Here is a 22,560-nt window from a genome sequence, read left to right as displayed (position 1 = left end):
TGAGAAAGTTCAGTAATCACGGAGATATAAAGACTATATAAATATATCAATAGCGTAATGTTAAGAATGTGCTAAGCATGTTAATAGTGTTGATGAGCACAGAGATATTCATGACGACACTTTAATGTTATTCCCTGTCATACTCCTGCACATTTGACGACAACTACAAGTAGCACTACTACTGTTGACTCACTCCAGCATCACCTCAGATAACAGCCAACACTACAGCTGTCCAACTCCACAACATAATGATAAAATCACCACTCTAACACTACGATATTCTGACACTGACTCTGATGGGACACCCACCACACACACTAGTTCGCGGTGAGCCCCCTGCTGATAAAGTACTAGAACCTTTGGTAGGAGTTCGGGGTAGGAATATTCTCTCTCTCTCGCTCTTTTTTTTTTTTTTTTTTTCCAGAAAGCCCACAGGAAAATCGGGTAAAATCACAATACAAGGAAAGGCTGGCACATACCCTTGGGCTGGCTGGGAGGTTCCTGGCCTGACTCGTTCCTTCCAGGAACTACTGTACCAAGGAGGCTACAACAGGGCTGACGGTTGCTTGAGCATGTAACATTATTTTTGTATCTGTAGTAGCTGCTGCAGCAGCACTTGTATTTCTTAACTTATAACAGAAGCAGTGATCGAGATTTTGTTTTGCGGATACAGTTACTCACATATCAGATGTAAGATTTTTCAGGCGTTTGCTCTATTAACCAGCGTTTCGTGTTAGGTCTGACACTAGACTCATCAGAGTGGGATGTGTCAGACCCTACCCACTGACGCTGGGGTGATGCAGGTGAGCTTATCAGAAGCCCTTATAAGAGGCACAGTCTGATAACTGCATACGGGAGATAAATCTCCACAATGGAATTATTGCCCGCCTAGCAATTCCGAATGGAAAATTCTAAATTCCCATGGAGGGAATTAGATATTTTTCACCAATAGAGCATGTCAAAAACATATCAGATGTAAGATTTTTCAGGCGTTTGCTCTATTAACCAGCGTTTCGTCTTAGGTCTGACACTGGACTCATCAGAGTGGGATTTGTCAGACCCTACCCACTGACGCTGGGGTGTATGCAGGTGAGCTTATCAGAAGCCCTTATAAGAGACACAGTCTGATAACTGCATATGGGAGATAAATCTCCACAGTGCAGTGCAGTCTTTAGAAAACAAATAATTAGTTAATTCACATTTCAAGCCTGATGAAATATGGAAACACGAATGGTCTCAATCACACCCTCATGGCATTGTCAACATCAGGGATCCAACTACAAAGTTGCCTTGGTTCAACTTCCTGCAGAGTTGGAAGAAGTGCTTGTGCTCTGCATCAGTGGGGCTGATGATTTATGGAAGCTTGTCTGGGATGCCGTGGCTGAGAACAGTCATCATTTGAACAGACTAGTCAACTCCATACCCACTTGACTCCAAGTTGTGATTGAGTTGGGAATCGTGGCTTTTTTTAGTTGTTTTTATTTTAAATTATTTTAACTTTTGAGGCTGACACCCCTCTTAAGTATTTTTTGTTTATAACACAAAATATATTTTTGTTGAGAATAAAGTACTTCATTTTTTTCTAGTTGAAGCCAGAAAGTTATGATAATGATAGTCATGACGTAATTAATTCATGAACCTGGTGTTAATTATTAAAACTGTCATAAAAGAGACAGGAGCGTTTATATTTTTGCTCTAAAAAAAAAATAAGCAGGAGGTTGTGTTTGAATGTATGACCTCATGAATACCAGCCCAGCCCGTTACCAGTACGGCACGATAGTAACATGCAGAATTAGTCTATTATAACTATAGATATCATACTACGTCATACCATGGCCCAATGACATGTAACATTGCCTGTCTATGAATAGTAGTGAAGGGACCTGAAGGGCACCTGCAGTCAAGAGATTGGGCCCTTTTTTTTTTTTTTTAGTATGATAGCTATACAGTTCTCCATGTGACGGTTGCTGGACTGCAAAGCACTTTTGCAGTTTCTGTCATAAGTTCGACATTCTGATGAATTGTACTTACACACACTGCATATGTTCCACTATGGCATTAAAACACAGTTTTAGTGTTAGAGTTCTACAAATTCTGAAAAGCTGGAGATTTAACATATATGCCACCCAGGGTCGAAGCGTCAGGGGAGACAGGGTAGACAGCGTGTACCCTTAACATTTCGTGAAATAAATATTGTCTAGTTAATTCAATTACTTTTTAGAACATTAAATATTTCCAGATTCGTGACATTATTGTATTCCCCGCTTTACTTATTTTCGTCTCACTTCGGCAATGCTAAGGCTCGCGTTAGTTACACGAAGCAGGTAGGCGAAAGTAGACGCTGTTCATTCTGTGTATTTTCCCTTTGATTTTCAAAGCTTTCAGATAGAGCAACACTAACGCTATCTGTAGGTGCTGACTGTGGAACTGTGACTTTCCTATAGCAAGATGTCTCCGCCCAGTAGACAGACTTACCAGCGTCTCTTCTTGCTCTCATTGGCTAGTATTTGGATCTCTCTTATAAAGATGCTCTTATTGGCTACCATCTTAGACATGCTTTTAATGTTATTAATTTGAGTTTACTTTATTATAAGACACGTTTAAAAATAAATTTATAATATTTAAATACGAAGTATAGTTAACTTACACCTAATAAATGAATGATAGCATCAAAACCCTTCAAGTACGTGCATTTTCTTGCCCGCCAATATTAGTTGCGGTATTATAACCCCAACAACTATTGGCTTCCAGTCTTAATAAGGTACGGTACTCCAGAGTACGCATACGCAAAAAATTGCTTAACTTGATGCTGTATATTCCGTTAAAGTTCTAGTGAACGCGCTATGAGTACATTCAAATGATAAAACGTATTTAAGAAATTGGATGACCAACTAGAGACTGTCTAACTTGGGAACTCTAGCTATAGAGAAGAATTTTCTGTGGAATCTTAGCAAGACGCCTGACTTCAAGACGAGAGTAATAGATATATTTGCTGAAATGAAGGACAGGCGGATTAAACTCATTTACAAGAATATTGTTTAAGGTGACTTGTACGAACAACTATTTATTTCTTATTTCTCTTATTAAATCTACATAACAATAAAATATATTGCTATTTTTATTGTAAAAGTATGTTGTTATTTGACAACTCCCGCTGCCTATTTCGTCTATATTTAAAAATAAAGCAAGTGCACGTAGGGTTATAGCAATACTGAATACAGATGTATGCGTCGAAAACAAAATTCCATATAATATGATTAAAACAGTTTAAATAAAAGAAATCTCTGTCTACCCGCTTACTTAGTTCACGCTTCGCCACTGATGCCACCCTTAAATTATACAGAATTATTCTTTAAAACATGAGTTTTATGACCATTGCTATCTTTCACTGACATCCAACTATTTTTACCAGACATAACCCTGCTAATATTGTAACTTCCATGAAATAACTAATTGTTATTATCTTTATTATTATGCTTTTATGGCCTCATTGGATCACTTCAATAAATCATCATCTGGTCTTTGATAAGTTTTCTTTCCAAATTGTCCAGTAGTTTTTCATTCAGTCTCATCTTTTCTGTCGTTACTCGTCTGTAAATACACTTTTCATTGTATGTCGTTTGTGTATTTTTGGTTTAAATCTTATTCTTATGTTTTTCAGTTTCCTTAAATTTTCTTTTTTTGTTTTGCAAATCATCCAGATTGTTGCTGAAGATTCCAGAATTCCTCTATAATTTTTCCTGGTGATCTGGTTTGTCATGTCCTCATAATGTGACCAAAAAAGAGATCCTCTTATTCTGTATAGTACCATATCTGTGATGGGCTACAGTTCTCTCTTCACCACTTCATTTGGCACTATCCGCTATTGTCCATCTTTTTGATGTTTTTTATTTATGCACGTTCTAGCTATTCTTCTCTTATTTTTTAAGGATTTTGTCGATTCTGTTTCTCAGAGTGACTTTAGAAAGAGTTTCGCTTCTGTATGTCACCTCTAGTTGCACCACAGTCTCATAGTGTTTTTAATTTAGTTTTGATTGATAGGCATTTTTTTATTGTATGTAGACCATGTTCATTTTTGAGCTTTTATAATTTAGTTCTTTCTTGCCATGTAGGTTTCTCGTCCAAGTTGTGTGTTATAATTTCTCTTAGGTACAATATATAAATTTTTCCACTATTTTTACTTTCCTGTTATTAACTGTTATGTGGTTTATTGCTAGTGGATCTGTTACCATTAGTTTACTCTTATCAAATTATATCTGGAGTCCCATTTTTTGCACTGTGACCGAGCTCGATAGCTGCAGTCGCTTAAGTGCGGCCAGTATCCAGTATTCGGGAGATAGTGAGTTCGAACCCCACTGTCGGCAGCCCTGAACATGGTTTTCTGTGATTTCCCAATTTCACACCAGGCTGTACCTTAAGGCCACGGCCGCTTCCTTCCCAGTCCTAGCCCTTTCCTGTCCCATTGTCGCCGTAAGACCTATCTGTGTCGGTGCGACGTAAAGCAAACTAGCAAAAAAAAAAATATTTTGCGCTATGTTTTGTAGACTTATTTGATTTCTGGCTTGAATGTTATTAGCTACTAACGCTAAGTCGTCTGTGAATCCTAAGCAATTTAAGTTTATTTGATCTTTCTTGGTTCCAGTTTTTCTTTGTACCATTCTCTCATCATGTATTCTGGAGCACAGTTGAAATGTAATGGCAATAAACAGTTTCGCTGCTATAATCATAAACAGTCCAGATATTTCTCCTCTGAATTTTACTATGGATTTGGTGTTTGTTAGGGTTAATTTTATCATGTTTTTAATTTGGAATGAAGTCCAAACTTCCTTCATACCTTCATCGTTCAGGATCTGTGGATACAATCCTAAGCTCTTTTGAAGTTTATAAAGGTTATGGCTTGTTGTTTTTGTCTTCTTTTGTAGACATCCATTACTAATTTTAAGGTGATTATACCCCCTGTGGGTGGGGGACGCAGATGTAGAGTACACCCATGGTATCCCCTGCCTGTCGTAGGAGACAACTAAAAGGGGCAACCAAGGAATGATGGATCATGAATTATGAGATTACTTGTGATCAGTACCACCATCATGTGAGGAACACTATGTGTCAACTTTACTTGTGATTAGTGCCATCATGTGAGGAACGCCATGTGTCGACGTTACCTAGGAACAGTACCATTATATGCCAAACACCACAGGTCTGGGCATTGCCTGCCTGTGCATCCCACCATGGTGGGGTAGCTAGTGCTCGGCTGCACAGACTGGTGTCTAAGGGGAATGGGTGCCAAGCGCTGTGCTTGAATGGTTTGATTCCACTGTGTTCAGAATGGGTCTGAGTTACATATGAGTAGCACCACTATATGAGGAACACCGTGGGTCTCTGTTGTTTGTGATTAGTACCGCTATGTGAGCAACATCACGGGTTTGTGCATTGCCCATGATTAATACCACTATGTGCGGAACACCATGGGTCTGTGTTGCCTGTGGATGGTACCATAATGTGCGATACACCATGGGTGTACATTGCCTACGATTAATGAGCAACACTATGAGTAAATGTGGCCTGTGATTAGTACCACTATGTGAGGAACACCATGGATCTAGCCGGTGCCCGTGATTAGTCTCACAATGTGAGGAACACCATGGGTCTATGTTGCTTGTGAGTAGTACCCGTATATGAGGAACACTATGGGTCTTTGTTACCTGCGAGTGGTGCCATTATGCGTGAACATACCATGGGTCTGCATCACCTGTGATTAGTACCACCCTGCGAGGAACACCGCGAGTCTGCCTTACCTGTGATTAGTAGCAGTATGGGAGGAACACCATGGTTCTGCTTTACCAGTGATTAGTACCATTATGAGGGGCCGGCAACCTGGACTTTGGATCCCTTTAGACAACAAGCATCATCTCAGAAAATAAGGGATTGTGAATTGCATCCACGATCACTTTTTCATCATCATTTGTTTTAAATTCTAGTCAGTCATTTTGAAGTTTTCATTGTTTCATTTCATTACATGTCATATCATTAGGGGCCAATGACCTAGCTCTTAGGCCCCTTTAAACAACAATCATCATTATCATCAGTAAGGAGATATCTGTTCCGGGCAGCTTCTCCAGGGTTTAATCCTCCTTGGTATTCTCCTAGTTCCAGTGTAAGTTGATCTTTACAACAATTGTATAGAATTCTTGACACGATTTTATATGTGCAGTCCAAAAGGGAAATTCCTCTATGGTTGTCTGAATTGTATTTTCCTCCTTTTTGTGTATTGGATATGTTAATTTTAGTCCAATGTTCTGGTAGTTCTTCTTTGTTCCAGATTTTCACTATGTATTGGTGTAAAGATATTTTCACTGGTTGTGCTGCATATTCCCAAAGTTATGCAAATGTTTGATCTTCACCACTTGCTTTAGAGTTTTTGAGCTCTTTCAAAGTTTTGAAGACTTCATGGATTGTGCATGGGTTTATGTTTTCTGCTGGTGTCTTAATTGGGGTTTCTGTGTGTGTTTGAAGAAGTTCTGGGGAATCTTTGCAATTTAGTAATTTGTTAAATGTTTCTGCTAATTTTCTGTAATTTTTTTGTTGCTGTGAGCCATCTTATTATTTTTATCTTTTACAGTAATGTTGGAGGATCATATCTTAGTAGTTTCCTGCTAAATATTTTGTAGTAATCTCTTGATTTTGTTTTCTCGCTGTTTGTTTTTATCATTAAATGTATACCTTAATACTGTATATTGTACAATTTCTGCTGGAGCATACTTTCCAAGTTTGTAATTTGGACTTTCCATAATCCCTTTATCTTGTAGAAGTTTCTTTGCTTTCTGAGCCATAGAGTTAGGAACATTGAATTCAAGCTTTATCTTCCTGCATGATTCAGGCAAGCAAGTTGAAATCATAAGTTTTAGGTCTCTGCTGGTTGAACTACTGAATTTGGCCTTGAAATTTTTCACTACTACTACTACATTGCCTCACCATCACACTCGGAAGACTCTACATTAACAATAACGTTAAGTTTTATAGCTAAACTAATTATTTTTTAATGGAATACATCCTAGTTATTTGCCTTTTTAACATATACAGGGGATTCTCCTAATTCTTGAAAAGGAGTGTTCAGTTTTTGGATAGCCTCTGACTGGACTAAAATAAAGATCTTCCTCATGACAAGTCTTTGCATATTGATCATTATCTGGGGAGGGGGAAGGTGAACAATGATGCTCATTTTTCCTTTTTAAGGATCCCAAGTTGTTTTCTGCAGCTGTCACAAACTTTAGCAGCATTTGATAGTTCAGAAAATATTGTACACAGCCATTATGCAACAGTTCTAAAACCTTTCGTACAAGGAGTTGAAGTAATACAACATACGGTATCTTTCACTTTTCATCATCTTCATTGCACTTTAGTTTCATGAACAAATTCACATTGATTCTTTCTTGTGAGATAAAGTGTTTGAGGTTTCTTTTACTAGACTAGCTGTTCACTCAGTATTTCTCACTTAAAAAATTTAAGGGCATTTCTTACTTTTCCCTTCAGTTATTTCAAATGACTGAGAAAACATGTACAAGTAGTTAAAATCATTGGATCCTAAAGCACCAAAAGTTAAGTCAGAAAGCAGCACATTGGAGAAGAAAAGAACTTGTCTGGCATTCTAGTTCAATTACAAAAGTAGCACAGAGTGAATGGACATCTTTAAAGGTGTATAGCTTCAATCAGTCACTACTGATCTGCATTTAGGGCAGTCGTCCAGGTGGCAGATTCCCTATCTGTTGTTTTCCTAGCCTTTTCTTACAAGATTGCAGAGAAATTGGAAATTTATTGAACATCTCCCTTGGTAAGTTATTCCAATCCCTAACTCCCCTTCCTATAAACAGATATTTGTCCTCTTGAATTCCAACTTTATCTTCATATTGTGATCTTTCCTACTTTTAAAGACAATATCATTCCACGCCATCTCTCCACTGACAGCTCGGATCATACCACTTATAATATCAATATAAATGGTCCAATTATTGGACATTATAAATTTTCCAGCTAACTCATTCCTGGTTGCCAACGTTTTGCTTCAGTGTTCCAAGTTGGGCTCATCAGTTGGTAAATAGCACATCCACCAAGATGCATTGCTAGTGCATACTGAGACAAATATTTCAGGTTCCCTATGGGAATCAACATATATATCATCATACCACTTAGTCGAGCAGCTCATCTCCTTTCTCCCAAGTCTTCCCAGCCAAAGCTTTGCAACATTTTTGTAACGCTACTCTGTTGTTGGAAATGACCCCAGAACAAATCAAGCTGTTTTTCTTTGGACTATTTCCAGTTCTTGAATCAAGTAATCCTGGTGAGAGTCCCATACACTGGAACCATACTCTATTTGGGGTCTTACCAGAGACTTATATGCCCTCTCCTTTACAACCTTACTACAACCCCTAAATACCCTCATAACCATGTGCAGAGATCTGTACATTTTATTTACAATCCCATTTATGTGATTACACTAATGAAGATCTTTCCTTATATTAACACCTAGGTACTTACTATGATCCCCAAAAGGAACGACTTTTCCTATTTGTGAAACTCACAACCTGACTTTTAACCCTGTTTATCATCATACCATTGCCTACTGTCCATCTCACAACATTGAGGTCAATTTGCAGTTGCTCACAATCTTGTAACTTATTTATTACTCTGTATAGAATAACATCTGCAAAATGCCTTATCTCTGATTCCACTTCTTGATTCATATCATTGATATATATAAGAAAACATAAAGGTCCAATAATACTGCCTTGAGGAATTCCCCTCTTAATTATTACAGGGTCAGAAAAGCTCTGCGTACTCTAATTCTCCGAGTTCTGTTTTCTAGAAATATAGCCGCCCATTCTGTCGCAGCCATTTCTAACTGTATTTCTTTTCAACCTGCACCTCCTTCTTAGTCTCTTTACTTCTCTCTTATAATATAGTGGGTCTTTAACCTTCCTTATCTCCTTTAAACTATTGATCAAAGATTTGTGGAGTTTCTTGATACTGATCATAGCTTTCATCAGACCAACTTTCATTACAGTCTGAAATAGTGAGGTAGAAACCTTGTGTTACAGAAAATCTGGTGACCCAAACGTTGTTCTCCCAAGTGATGTGCGCTGGAATACCATGGTAGATTACCTCGAGACATATCTTAAAAACTGGCCAATTTTGTTACACATTTGTGGTACAGTACATGTGGGGAAGAATCTTCAAAAGGAATTTGAAGCTACAAAGGACAAATGTGACACACTGAAATTCAGAAAAAGATGCAATATGGGTCTAACACCAGTTCATTGCTTAGCTTCCGATGAAAAGAATTCAAGCACTGGATTTAACTGAAGAAGGAAAGGAAAAAGTTTATGGATATGCAAGGTCAACTTATTCGTCAAGTTTCAGTGAAAAACCTTCCCTTTTCAAGGAGTTGCTTTTTGAGTAAGAAGCCACATAATGAACCAACCTAAGAGTTGTGGAAAAGTCAAAATAATGACATTAAAAGTTTTAATGAATTTTTACCCATTATTGAACAGTTAGTACAGCACAGACTTATTAAGTGAGTGTTAAAATAATCTTCATCTTTAGGAGTGCATTTAAGAATGCTTCTAAGCTTGTGTTTCTTGTTAAAGTATTTAATCGTGATGTGACAGTGCAAGTACTAAGCAGGAAAGAAGAGTGAAATAGTGTTTATTCATACATACACATACATTATCATTATAGACTGTTATGTCTTTCAGCGTTCAGTCTGCAAGCCTCTGAGAATTTACTAAACGTCGCCACAATCCTCGATTTGCAACTAGTGTTGTGGCCTCATTTAGTTCTATACCTCTTATCTTTAAATCGTTAGAAACAGAGTCTAACCATCGTCGTCTTGGTCTCCCTCTACTTCTCTTACCCTCCATAACAGAGTCCATTATTCTTCTAGGTAACCTATCCTCCTCCATTCGCCTCATAGATATTTGATTTTTTTTAAATGTTTAAATTCTGCATACCATGAAGCTACTACTCGGGCTTAGCAGGGGGAGAGGTGATACTTCCACATGTCGCGTCCTAGGTGGCGGATAGGGGGTCCTAACTGGCTTGCCGGCGGACTTGAATGAAATAAAATAGCTCTTGCTGACCAAACATACATCCCTCTGTGGGTGGGGGACGCAGGCGAAGAATACATCCACGATATCCCCTGCGGCGACTAAAAGGGGCGACCAAGGGATGATCAAATTAGAACCATGAAACTAATTGTAATTAGTACCACTACACGGGGAGCACCATCAGTCCCTTTTCTTGCGCGTAGTACCACTCTGTTAAGTACACAATAGGTTTGTGGTTAGTACCAGTAGTGACAGTGTGTGAATCAGGGTGAGTTTCACAGTACCTGTGATTAGTACCACTCTATGAGCGACACCATGGGTCTACCTTGCCTATGATTAGTACCCACTATGTGAGGAACACCACGGGATAATGTAGATGTTGATTCCCATAGGGAATCAGAAATAATTGTTCCGAGTGAGTAAATTTATAATACCAATATAAATGGTCCGTTATTGGACATTATAAATTTTCCAGCTAACTCATTCCTGGCTGCCAGCGTTTCGCCCCCGTGTGCTAGGCTGGGCTCATCAGTTGGTACCTAGCACACCTACCAAGACGCTGGATAGTGCATACCGTGGAGGCCACTGCGTAGGCTAATTGTAGCCACCGGCAGTGCCAATGCACTATGAGAGACATTGTCTCATTATCAAAAAATGATGCTTGCTTGGCCATCAGATGATGTAGATGTTGATTCCCATAGGGAATCAGAAATAATTGTTCCGAATGAGTAAATTTATAATACCAATATAAATGGTCCGTTATTGGACATTATAAATTTTCCAGCTAACTCATTCCTGGCTGCCAGCGTTTCGCCCCCGTGTGCTAGGCTGGGCTCATCAGTTGGTACCTAGCACACCTACCAAGACGCTGGATAGCGCATACCGTGGAGGCCACTGCGTAGGCTAATTGTAGCCACCGGCAGTGCCAATGCACTATGAGAGACATTGTCTCATTATCAAAAAATGATGCTTGCTTGGCCATCAGATGATGTAGATGTTGATTCCCATACGGAATCAGAAATAATTGTTCCGAATGAGTAAATTTATAATACCAATATAAATGGTCCGTTATTGGACATTATAAATTTTCCAGCTAACTCATTCCTGGCTGCCAGCGTTTCTCCCCCGTGTGCTAGGCTGGGCTCATCAGTTGGTACCTAGCACACCTACCAAGACGCTGGATAGCGCATACCGCGGAGGCCACTGCGTAGGCTAATTGTAGCCACCGGCAGTGCCAATGCACTATGAGAGACATTGTCTCATTATCAAAAAATGATGCTTGCTTGGCCATCAGATGATGTAGATGTTGATTCCCATAGGGAATCAGAAATAATTGTTCCGAATGAGTAAATTTATAATACCAATATAAATGGTCCGTTATTGGACATTATAAATTTTCCAGCTAACTCATTCCTGGCTGCCAGCGTTTCGCCCCCGTGTGCTAGGCTGGGCTCATCAGTTGGTACCTAGCACACCTACCTATGGGAATCAACATCTACATCATCTGATGGCCAAGCAAGCATCATTTTTTGATAATGAGACAATGTCTCTCATAGTGCATTGGCACTGCCGGTGGCTACAATTAGCCTACGCAATGGCCTCCACGGTATGCGCTATCCAGCGTCTTGGTAGGTGTGCTAGGTACCAACTGATGAGCCCAGCCTAGCACACGGGGGCGAAACGCTGGCAGCCAGGAATGAGTTAGCTGGAAAATTTATAATGTCCAATAACGGACCATTTATATTGGTATTACCACGGGATAATACGAGTCCCTTTGATTAGTACACTATGTGAGGAACACCATAGGTTTGCGTTGCCTGTAAATGGTGCCACAATGTGAGAAACACCATAGGTCTGTGTTACATCTGCACATTACATTTCCTGTGAGTAATACCATAATGTGTGGAATATCGCGAGTCTCCGCTACTTTTGATTAGTACCGCGAAATGACAAATACCATGGTTCGACTTTCCTAGCGATAAGTAACATTATGAGGGGCCAGTGACCTGGATTTTGGGCCCTTTTTAGACTACAAGCATCATTGATTCAGGATTATGCTTTAGAAGCAGTCCCTTGATCAGTAATACTATTGTATAACACTAGTTCTGGCAATGTGGGGTATTGTGGGTCAGATCCACTGATTGTTTTAAATTCATATCCATCAATTCATTCTTCATCACGTTTTGAATTCTGGTCAGTGGATGATTTTGGACTTTTAAATTGTCATTACATTTTGTCTCATTTCGTACCATTAGGGGCTGATGACCTAGATGTTTGGCCCCTTTAAACAAGCATCATCATCAAATCGTGCATAAATCGTAATTCATAAACCTATAGTCCTATAATATTGTGTAAAAATTGCTTAATATTTTGTGCTTAGTTTATTAACATTGTGATAATGAAGCAACATTTCTGTATGAAATCTGTGCACTGGTGACTGGTGTTCTCAGAATATGCCATAATTTGTGATTGGACATTTAATTTGCATTTAAAGCTTAATTTTGAGCAAGAGTGTAATGTATTATTTACTTCTCTTTGAGTTGAGAATATGCGTATTGTACCAGGAAGGCATAGGCCCTGGCACATATGAGTTATAAATTTTATTTTTGAGCGTACAGTTAAGTTCCGATGCATGAACAGCTGTGTGAGAGAAGGTTCTCGTTCCCACTGCGCTGCATGAGGGAGAGCGCAAGTCGAGCAACGTCAAGTGACGTCACCGCTGCGTGTCGCTTCCCTCCCCTTCGGACTTTTTAATGCCTGGACCAATTAAAATGAGACCAACGCTGAATTGTAGCTAATATTCTGGAAGTGAAACCCTGCAAATTTGAGGTCAATCCGTCCAGTGGTAATAAGTTTGGAAGGAATTATCACCCCTTCATCACCTGATTCCGAGCGCTGCTCGCAGACTGGTATAAATAGGTCAGTGAACCAAGGTTATAACCAGTATGTGTGTGTGTGTTCTGTATTTATGAAGGACAGTATGCTCCGTCGCGATCCGCGAGTCCATAGTAGTGGCCATACTCGAACGCTGTGAAGATAGTGCGAAGACGTCGTACGTAAAGTTTCTGCCGCAACGACAGAAATATTCTAAAAATTTCTCGAACTAAATTGTCGTGATATAATACTTGGAATTGTGTTAACTGAGTGAAGCTATAAATGAAATAGTGAATTGAAGTGTCAAATATTTCATTTGTCAGTAAATGACGTGAACTTTACCATTTTTCACGTAATTCTGAACTGTATCTTATGAACTGTGACGTTATTCTAAGTCATTACGTGTGGTGTACTAAAATCCTAATTTGAGACCATTTCAATCAATCTGAGACGTATTTCTCCTATAATAACACAACTGTGAACTGTGTGAGACATTATTTCACTCGACATTCGTCCAATAACAGGGCTAGAATTTACTGTTTTTTGTGTGCATTTTCTTGATCTTTCGATCGCTACTACGAGAAACTCAGTGAACATTAAGGACTTTTTATGACTATATTAAGTAGTACAGACCCATGTGGTGTAAATCCTGCCATAAAATCGCCTTAATCTGCAAACAGTATTATTTCAGAGACTGTGGTAGAGACTGTTGTTAATAACATTTTTTCAAGTGCTTATGGACTGTGACCATTATTCGACAGTCGAACCTCAGATATAATTATTGACAATTATGAACTGTGACAGTGTTAAATCTTAATTCCATGAACTGTGTGTATATAAAAACTGTGTTTTCCGTAGCATGGACTGTGAATTTTAATTCAACACCGTAAAATTACTATGAGAATAGAACTTTGCATTACAACCTGTGTCGGTATATTATATCAATTCTGGTGATATTTGTGAGCTCTATAGTGCCAATTGAACTTCTCTTTGAGTTGAGAATATGCATATTGTACCAGGAAGGCATAGGCCCTGGCACATATGAGTTATAAATTTTATTTTTGAGCGTACAGTTAAGTTCCGTGTTTCGACATTACCTCAAAGAACAACGGAAATCTTGGCAAAGTGCTGCGAGATTCTGCTACATCGAACATCGCTTCCAATGTGGGATTTACGTGTTTTTTTCAGCTATGGTACCCATCGAGGGACGTCGACGAGGGAGATTAACGTGGTATCTTCACTGAACACGTTGCCGATGCTGAGTTCGAGCCTTGGCTGCACGCTGCGGGATGTTCCAGGCACCAAGTCGCCGTACAGCACAATTCCTACACTTGTAAGCAGATCTTCTCGTATTCTGAGTGAGTAATCCTACTGACTGACTTTTTACAAAGCACTCAGTTCATTACAGTGCTCTAACAAGTGCTTCATGTGAATATCAACTCGTAATTTATAATCATTCAAGAGAGGTTCATGTCTTGATTTTTGACTGTAAATTCCTTTTTCAAAATCATTCATAAATTGAATTAACTTCACATAGATGAAATTTAGGATTTACAAGTGCGCTATTTATTTCATTTTTCATCTTAAATGAACTGTAGAGACATACAGCAAGTGATCAAGTATTTTCATTTAATCTACCAATAATTTCATGACGGTGTGTGTTCATTTTATGCTCAAAATATTAGAAAGACTGTAGGTCAGCACCATAAGTGATGAACTTGATAAAATTCAAGATGCAAAGTGATATTTTTGTATTTCAATTCATATTAGATGAACTGTAGGGTGTATATGATCTATAAAAGAGTAATATTTATTTTGGACATCCTCAAGCAAATAGATGTCACAGAAGATAATAGCATCGATCTTTTATTTTACACTTTTTGGAAAATATTGGTTAGAAATTTGAGTTTGAAATTCCAATTTCAGGGTGATTTTTTCTGTGAATATTTTTAATAAATTCTATCAAAACGATTTACCATCTATTATTCGCCCTGTGATACTATCTGTCTCTGTACCTGCTCCAATAATAAACCGAACACTACCTGAGATCCTTCCCATGCTCTGGCCCCACAATCATTTCCTGGTACAGTATATAGTTAATACGAAGCCACAACTGGTTTAAACTCATTTAGGTACTCTGAGTATTTGGAATTAAACCTGGTTTAAAGAAAGAGATGTGGTATTTGGTTGTTTTCTTTTCTAAAACATTTTTTTCCCAACCCTGGTATAACTAAACAAAATGTGCTACGCTTGGCTGCAGATTTGAAATGTTTAGGAATCTGCTGAAAAAAATGGTTCTGGAAAAAGGATCTGCTAAAATATATGAGGCCTATATGAACATAGCTTAATAGATGTGTGTTTGAATTTCCAAGGCTGCATGACAATGAGAAAGATAAAATGTCTTAACATTATTATTCATTTAGAACAACTTCCCAGGGTCATGGGTTGCCACAAAGAGTACCAACCCATTGGTGCTGGAATTATTTTATCAAACTTTCCTTTACTTTTTTTGCTTGATTTATGTTGTAAGGCACTTACGGAAATAATACTTATCAGTTTCGTCATTTTATTATGTATACTTTTCGAGAAATTTGCCATATGGCAATGGTAGGTGTTTACATGAAGTCATTTCACTGTTTTAGATGTAAGTTCTATGTATGTATATAAGAATCTGGAGAAAATATCACTTATTCACACTATTTTGTTTTTTTTAACTGAAATAGGCCTACCACAAATATTGTTGGGAATTTAAGGCTCCTTATAAACAATCAATGGACAGAACATTATGCACCAGTTAACAAGAATGAAAGGAATAAAGCAGTCAATGCACAGGCCAGTGTCACATTTAGAACATTGTGTTTTTCACTATTGACTTGCAAGTTTTGCGAGCATATCTTTTCTTCTGATCAGTTGTGTGCTGCACAAGAGGGTCCACCTTGTCGTGCCTCACAGAATTCAATATCCAGCTGTCCTGGGATGACTCCGGCGAAGCGGACTGCCTTCTAGGCACTTTTTGCACTACCTCTATCAAATCTTATACTTTTCATGTTCCCTATTTATGATCATAATTATTGTAAACATATGAAGTAATCCACCTAATCAATACAATATAAAAGTACTTCAGTTTATTTTAATCATGGTACTGATTTCAGGCTATTAATATTTAGCCATCATCAGCCATAAAATCTTAAAACACTTTAAAAAACAACTAATAGGCCATGCATATAACAAAATTGGATAGCATAATACTTGAAAAAATTTCTGATCCAATTTTCAGTATCCACTAAAATAAGTCACTGTCTTGAGGATATAACACAACACTTGTAAATTCTTATGATCTGTTGTTGGTATAAATCACAGATAGAAAACCATTTCTACAAAAAGAAGACAAGGCTGAAAGGTGGCAGGCACATACTCAACAATTGTATCAAGAGAAAGTAGATTAAGGTTCTGGAACAAGAAGAGGGTGATACTTATGAAAAGGCAGATCCAGTAATGAGGTCAGAATTCAACAGAGCTTTGAGAGACCTAAATAGGAACAAGGCACCTGAAATTGGTGGCATACCCTCAGTATTGTCTGCCTTAGGAGAATCCAGCATGGCAATGTTATTCCATTTAGCATGCAAGATGTATGATACAGGAGAATGCCATCCAGTTTTAGACAGAATGTTATATCTATTACCAAGAAAGCAGGTGTTGACAAGTCTGAAAACTACCGCACCAATTAGTTAAGTATCTCTTGCTTGCAAAATATTCAAAGCATATTATTTACAGAAGAATGGAAAGACAAGTTGAAGCTGAGTTGAGAGAAGATCAGTTTGTATTCAGAAAATGTAGGAACACATGAAGGAATCCTGACTTTACGTCTGATTTTGAAGGTTCAAATTAAGAAAGACAAGCTGATGAACGTAGTATTCTCAGATCTAGAAAAGGCACTTGATAATGTTGATTATTGGGCCAAGCTATTTGAAATTCTGAAGGTGATAAAGATCAGATACCAAGAAAGATGATGATTATGATAATAATAAGAATGTTTTTTTTTTTTTTTTTTTTTTTTTTGCTAGTTGCTTTACGTCGCACCAACACACATAGGTCTTATGGCGACGATGGGACAGGGAAGGGCTAGGAGTGGGAAGGAAGCGGCCGTGGCCTTAATTAAGGTACAGCCCCAGCATTTGCCTGGTGTGAAAATGGGAAACCACGGAAAACCATTTTCAGGGCTGCCGACAGTGGGGTTCGAACCTACTATCTCCCGAATACTGGATACTGGCTGCACTTAAGCGACTGCAGCTATCGAGCTCGGTAATAATGTTATTTGCTTTACGTCCCACTAACAGTGTTTTTAGGCAGTGACAAATCCATTGCTTGAGCTTCAGGTGAGGCTCTACTATAGATAGTTTGTAACAGGTTTATTTTGTTCATTATTGTCTTCTTCCATCCTTCTCTTAGCTCCTCATATTTCTGTTTTATCACCCAGGCTCCTGTTGGTTTTGAGTACTGAGTTTTGATACCAGCTTGTCAGTTATAGTCCAATGCAGCAATCATTGATCTGAACTTTAAGCTACTGTACAAGAAATTCTCCTTGAGGAGTGTATTTCAAATGAAGGTTGCAATAACTTTATAGGCTTCTGGTGTGAATGTAATGTTTTATATGTTCCACACCTTTTAAAAAAGATTTCTCTGAAATTAATTTCTTCACGGCTTCATATGCACTTGAATTTCCTTTAATCCACATCTTCTTTCCCTCTTCCTTCTCTGTTAATGTGTCTTGCTCACAGGATATCCATTCACCATTTTCTAACCACTTATGCTAATTTTTTACATGGTCCAAAATTGAGGTAAATTTATCGGTTAACACAGAACTGTTTCCATTAAATATTTGTGCTGCCCACCATAAATGATTATTTTGTACTGGCCTTCCACACCTGAACTTCTTGATGTTTTTAAGTTTTTTTATCAAGAGCTTTCATCTTTTATCATTAGACTTTCTGATATGTGCCAAAAGTGAAATTAATTTTCAATATAAGGATACTGCATTCTCAGTTAATAACTTACTCATTTGTGTCTATCAGAAAGGAAGAGTTTTCATCATCATCATCATCATCATCATCAGTGTCCCACTCCAGTTGCCCGGGTGTGGTTAACAAGCCCTCTCCACTTCTTTCTATCCTTCCACTTTTCCTGCTCAATTACTTCTGCCACATCCAATCCAGCTTCTCTAATGTTCTGCCAAATCTGATCCATCCACTTTCTACTCGGTCTTTCAACTGGTCTCTTAAAAGGAAGAGTTTTATATTACAATTTTCTTCCTGTACAATATGTTTTGTTTACGGTATCACACGCAGCCATTTCAAGATCACCTTTCGCCATCTGTCTGAACAAGTTCCAAATGAGCTATACAGCCAGTATTTACACCCATGAGCAAATAAACAAAATATTTGGCTGAAAAGCTTGTACTAGCCATTTCCGGCTAATCAAATGGGTTTGGCAGAGCTTTTCAATCAATAACATTAGTCCTTTCTTGATCCCAAGCATCTTCCATGTTGGAAAAGTTACTCTATGAATAATTCTACCATATACAGTTTGTGACATCATACGTAAGTTAATGGACTTGCAGAATGACCAAAAGGGCTCAAACAGAAGGCCTGACAACAATAATGCTGATGCTATTAGGACATTTCCTTCTGGTTTCTTTCCTTCCATTGGTTGAGAATACCAACGCATTTCACTACCACAACCACAAAGCGACTCTTTAATGTAATGTGAAATGTTTTTCACTTTACTTTTACAACTGTAACAAATTTCACAGAGTGTGAGTAAACTTGTCCATGCAACAAAGAAATATGAACCTGTAATATGTACATCATCCGGAATGTGTTTGTTATCGGTATCACTAATATAACTTTCACTGTCACTTTTATCACTTTCATCTGGTTCATAGAAACTGTTGTTCTTCCATTACGTTACTGTTCAGTGCTGGGCTGGAAGTTGCAACATCTTAAGTATTTTCTAGCTATTTCACTTCCTAACTCACACTGCATTTCCAAACTACATTCGTGTCTGTCTGGTAAAATATTTTCACTCATAGTGTTGTGTTCTGAACGTCACGTACATCTTTATCGTTATCACTTTTGTTTAATACTGTGTCAACAAACTTCCTTCATCTTTTAGTCGCATACCTTTCCATCCTGCTCTTCTTAGATACCGATGAGTACTCCCACAGTGTATTTTGTGAAGCTGCTCTGAATTAGCACTCCTGCATGAGAAATATTTCCATCTGTCAGAGCCGGACATCTTACTGAAGAAACAGCCCCTGGCTGCAATTTTGGACCATGTAGCTTTTCCGTAGGCTTCTTCATTTTAAAAAGTTGTGTTTCATCATACTTTGCATTTTTAAAATGCTCTGATCACACAGTAGCTCCCTTACTGGGAGAAAAATATTTCCTGTTGCGAAATTGTACCTAACTGCTAAATCTACAAGGTGACTTACTTCTATTGGGAAATCAATGGAAATGTATTTCTTTCTCTATAGTTTCAGTTTCTACTCATGTTGTTACAGCTGTACATGCTCCAGGTAGGCATTTCGACAATCATCACACATCATTATAGTGAACAACACTTCAAATAAACAGAAGAGTGGCAGCACACATATTGTAACAACCAACTGGATGGAGCTCACTCAGCGCTTACAGTGCATTGACATCAGAGCTACTCTTGTTTCCTCGACTTACTGGCCCAAGGATCAGCACACAGCAAAAGCAAATATATAGTTGAACACTGCCTGTTACACTCTGTGATTTTGAGGCAATTTTACTTTCTTGTTTTGGTCTCCTTTAATCGTTTATAAGATTTCAAAAGGTATACAATATAATGAGATGGAGGAATATATTTAGATTAATGTATTATGGAACAAACTGTATTAATAATAATTTACTCATTCAGGACAAATATTTCAGGTTCCCTATGGGAATCAACATCTATGTCAACAAACTGTATTTCTGACTAACTGCATTACCTCTGGTTGATATCGAATACACTGACAGGCAAAATTAATGGATCACTTGAATTTTCAAAGGAAAAAAGCATGTTGAATTATGAAACATTTGTTTTATTATTTACATTGATTATTTTCATTAAAAAAATTATCTAAGCAATAACAGACAGATAACATTACTTAATGTTTTCACTGTTGAGCACTTTCTGCATAAACGAGCATGCTCCAATGTTTTGTGTTCAAATAGGTTTTGTTGTTCATGACAAATTCTCAATTCTGTTCTCTGTTTTCCTCTTCTTTGGTTCATCTGTCTGTCCTCTTGGTCTTCCAGTTGGTCTGCTGCCTGTTGCTCTTCTTTCCATATATGCATGTGGTATTCTTGTGCTATTCATTTTTTTAACATGCCCAAGCAGTTTACCATTAAGACTGGATGACCTTAGTCTTTCCTCCATAGGTTCAGTTAATCTTAAGTACGGATTTCATCATTTACTGTATGAAGGGCAGTTCTAAGAAACATCTTCTCACAGGCTTACAGCTTGCTAATATCCTTTGATGTTAGCATGCATGTTTTCAAGTAATATATAAGAATGAAATAAGACTTATACAGGGTGATTTTTTTGTTTTATGAAGGATCTTCCTCTCCATAGTAAGTTTTGCATGAGACTATAAATTGGGTCTTTTTACCAAGTCCAGTACTTCAGGCTCTGCTCTGGTATTACTGGCCATCATGCTACCTGGATATATGAATTGGTTTACTACTTCAACTTGTTGGTCGTGCAGTTGTATGTTGTGCCTAGAATTCTCCCTGCTAATTTTTGTCACAGTTTTCGCTCTGCTCACTTTCATTCCACACTCTTCAAAATTAATTTTTCACATACTAAGCCTGCTTTGTGCTTCCTCCTGTTCTATTCCATATTGCTACATCATCTGCAAACACCAAAAACTGTAGTTCTCCATTTCCTAATCCCTTCAGGTGTGAGCAGCTATGCCATTCAGAGCAATCACCGGGTACGTCTGCTCACCGCACGTTAGAAGGTATAATGAAAGACATGGGCGAAGGAACACTGCCTCTGGATTTTCGTAGCTTGGAAAAAGATCACTTGGAGAGATGAGTCGAGGTACCGGTTGGTCCACGACGATGGCAGGGTACGAATCAGTCACCCAGCACATGAGACGATAGGTCCCTCTTGCCAGTAGGTTGCAGTTCAGCTGGTAGAGGTGTCCTAATAGGAGGACTGTTTACTTGTAATGAAATGACACCGCTGGTATATACTACACGCGTCCCTCACTGGTGAACATTACAGGAACCTGATGTCGGATCATGTCCACCCATTTGTTCGCTTTAGCACCTTGCACGAAACCTTTTTCTGTAGCAAGCCAATGCACCAGCTCATAACATCTGAATTGTAGCCAATTGGTTTAATGAACACTCCACATATATGAGGATATTTGCCTAGTCCCAAAAGGTCACCCGGACCTCAATCCTATTGAGCACATCTGAGATTCTATCAAAAGCGACCTGCACCCCCTTCATTTTAATCCAACCATTCTCCCTACATTATTGGAGCTTTACTGTGTTAATGGATCAGTATCACTCCTCAATGCTTTCAGTGATTTTTGGAGTCCATGCCATGCTGTGCCATTGCAATCGTAGGGTGAAAGTGGGTGCTATGCTTGCTAGTCAGATATCTCTAATTCAGTTGCTTATTATATACTGTCAATATGCTCCTGAGGCAGATACATTTCTTGGCTCAATAAGTCAACAACTTCCTCTTGAATCACCTGTTCGTGGTTGTGTCTTTACAGCCATTTAGTTGTGGCTCTTTAACATGAGGGAGGTTTACCCAGTGAGTTGGCCATGTAGTTAGGGGCGCGCAGCAGTGAGCTTGCATTCAGGAGATAGTGAGATTGAACCTGGTTTCCCATTTTCACACCAGGCAAATGCTGCGGCTCCCACAGCTGCTTTCTTCCTACTTCTAGACCTTTCCTATCCCATCATCACCATAAGACCTGTCTGTGTCGGTGCAGCTTAAAGCCAATTGTAAAAGAAGCCCAATTTCTTTGCAGCTCTTCGACATGCGTCGTATGAGTGGTCTCTCTCCTGGTTCATTCGGCACTGTGATTTCTATGGGGAATTCAGTAAGCATCCTCAAACTTCATCTATACATTCTTGACTCATTCCTGGACTTTGTAGCCGGTCTGAGTGCCTCAGGCAGTTGGGACGCTGGCTGGCCTGATCCCAACATGGCAGGTTTGATCCTGGCTCAGTCCGGTGGTATTTGAAGGTGATCGGATATGTCAGCCTCATGTCTGTAGATTTACTGGCACATTAAAGAACTCCTGCAGGACAAAATTCCGGCACCTCCGCGTGTCCGAAAACCGTCAAATGTGGTTAGTGGGACGTAAAAAAATAACATTATTTCTGGTCTTTGTTTTCCACTTTCGCTGAAGAGCAAACCTGTTGTCTCTAGCTTTCGTCGTCAGCTGATACTCATAACTGAGTTTTCGTTTCTCGCCTGCTGTTCCGTAATACTTAGTCCATATGATAAAGGTGACGCTGATGGCTTATCAGACCAATTCTTGCATGAAACT

General features: G+C 38.6%; 1 protein-coding gene across 12 annotated transcripts in view; it reads left to right on the top strand.

Moving 5' to 3' along the window:
• The window catches only part of LOC136857785 (mitochondrial protein C2orf69 homolog), a 256,190-nt gene that overhangs the window by 20,172 nt on the left and 213,458 nt on the right, over positions 1-22,560 (top strand). For 2 of the 12 annotated variants that reach the window (XM_067136706.2, XM_067136700.2), the window contains exon 2: positions 14,163-14,332. The exons of 9 other annotated variants lie outside the window; for them this stretch is intronic. The gene's annotated coding sequence lies outside the window, so the exon portion shown is untranslated. The remainder of the gene's footprint in view (positions 1-14,162; positions 14,333-22,560) is intronic. One more of the 12 variants, XM_067136701.2, reaches the window with a different exon arrangement.

This window comes from Anabrus simplex, chromosome 1 (genome assembly GCF_040414725.1).
Source record: "Anabrus simplex isolate iqAnaSimp1 chromosome 1, ASM4041472v1, whole genome shotgun sequence".
NCBI lineage: Eukaryota > Metazoa > Arthropoda > Insecta > Orthoptera > Tettigoniidae > Anabrus > Anabrus simplex.
Note: the sequence above shows the minus strand (reverse complement) of the source record. Positions and strands in the feature narration are given on the sequence as shown.